This window comes from Alexandromys fortis, unplaced genomic scaffold, assembly GCF_014885135.2.
Source record: "Alexandromys fortis isolate MF-2015 unplaced genomic scaffold, M_Fortis_MF-2015_v1.1 scaffold_1137, whole genome shotgun sequence".
In the NCBI taxonomy this organism is placed as follows: Eukaryota; Metazoa; Chordata; class Mammalia; order Rodentia; family Cricetidae; genus Alexandromys; species Alexandromys fortis.
In genome coordinates, this window is record NW_026069036.1 from 1 (window position 1) to 1,724 (window position 1,724).

Here is a 1,724-nt window from a genome sequence, read left to right on the forward strand (position 1 = left end):
AAAGAAATACGAACTCGGGGGCTGGTGAAATGGCTCAGAGGTTAAGAGCGTTGCCTGCTCTTCCAAAGGTCCTGAGTTCAATTCCCAGCAACCACATGGTGGCTCACAACCATCTGTAATGGGGTCTGGTGCCCTCCTCTGGCCTGCAGGCATACACACAGACACAATATTGTATACATAATAAATAAATATTTAAAAAAAAAGAAATACGAACTCGCTGGGTAGTGGTGGTGCATGCCTTTAATCCCAACACCTGGGAGGCAGAGACAGGCAGATCTCTGTGAGTTTAAGGCCAGTCGGGTTTACAGTGCAAGTTCCAGGACAGCTACACAGAGATACACAGAGAAACCCTGTCTCAGAAAACAAAAACAAAACCAAACAAAAATTCTAGCTTTTTTTTTTTTTCAGAAGATTTTAATGTCTCTCCTTTGGGGCAAGCAAAATCACCTCCAACAATGTCTGAAAGGTTGTCTGACACTTAGGTACTGAAGGTTATGGTCCAATATTGTTCTGGCTTAGGATACAAGGCACATAAAGTTGAGGCTTAGACTCCCCTGAGCTGAAGTTGGACAAAAGGTGAACAGGGCATGGTTTGGAAGATCGGAGGGGTATGGGCTTGAGTTCTTGTTGGCAGAGGTAGTTGGTCATGGATGAAGCCTGAAGAACAGCAGGCAGTTCAAACCCTCAGGCTGGACTGCAGCTGCTGTGGTGACCGCCGTCTGCCCGGTTCAACAGTTCGCTGCTCTGAAACCACAGCTGGATCTCCCTCTGGGCACCCTCCACAGAATCACTAGCATGGATGACATTCCTGCTGGTGTGAACACTGAAGTCTCCTGATCGTCCCAGGGGCTGCCTTGGTTGAGTCAGTGTGTCCTATCATGGTCCTTGAGATGTGGACCACAGTGCGTCCTTCCCAAACCATGGCCACCACAGGCCCGGAGCTCATGTGGCTGATAAGAGCAGGGTAGAATGGCTTCCTCTGCATCCCGGTAGAGCTCAGCAAGGATGCTTTCTGATGCCTGCAACATCTTCATCCCCACCAGCTTGAAGCCCAGTCTTTCAAAGCAGTGTATTACAGTGCCTACTAGCCTCTGCTGCACCCCATATGGCTTCACCGCAACCAGGGCAACCAGAGTAAGCTCCTGGGGCCAGGAAGGCCCTCCGGAACTGGGGCGCACCAGCAGGCCTGGGATGCGTGGCCTGTACAGCAACGCCCGCGGCACGGCGCGCCCAAAGAGGCAGCCCACAGCGCAGGCTGGCAGGGCAACGAACGCTAAATCTAGCTCTTAAGAGAATGGAATATATAGGCGTGAGGATCAGAAGTTCAAGGCCAACCTGGTCTACGTGGAAAGTTCAAGAAGAACCTGGGCTATATGAGACCTTGCCTCAAAACAAACAAACAAATAAAAACATATCTTTCTAAACAAAATTTAAAAAATGCTGCATACAGTGACTCTGGTGCGTCATGCCTATAATCCTAGCATTTGAGACACTAAGATAAGGCCTAGAAGTTTGAGGCCAGCCTGGGCTACATAGTGACAGTAAAGTCAAAAATTAAAAAGGGGCTACAAAGGGGCCAAGAAGGACTCTCTACATTTCTTTGACGCATGCATGCTCCACTATCTTGCTGGTACTAGAGGTTCAGGGAGGGGTCAGGAGAAATCAGTAAACACAGCTCCTTCAGGTTTTATCTTGGAACAAAGTGTGGGTATAAAGAAATAAAC

General features: G+C 48.8%; 1 pseudogene; it reads right to left on the reverse strand.

The window, feature by feature from the left end:
• Positions 1-545: 545 nt before the first annotated feature.
• Positions 546-1,467, reverse strand: LOC126496101 (nucleoside diphosphate kinase, mitochondrial-like; annotated as a pseudogene).
• Between the last annotated feature and the right edge of the window lie 257 nt (positions 1,468-1,724).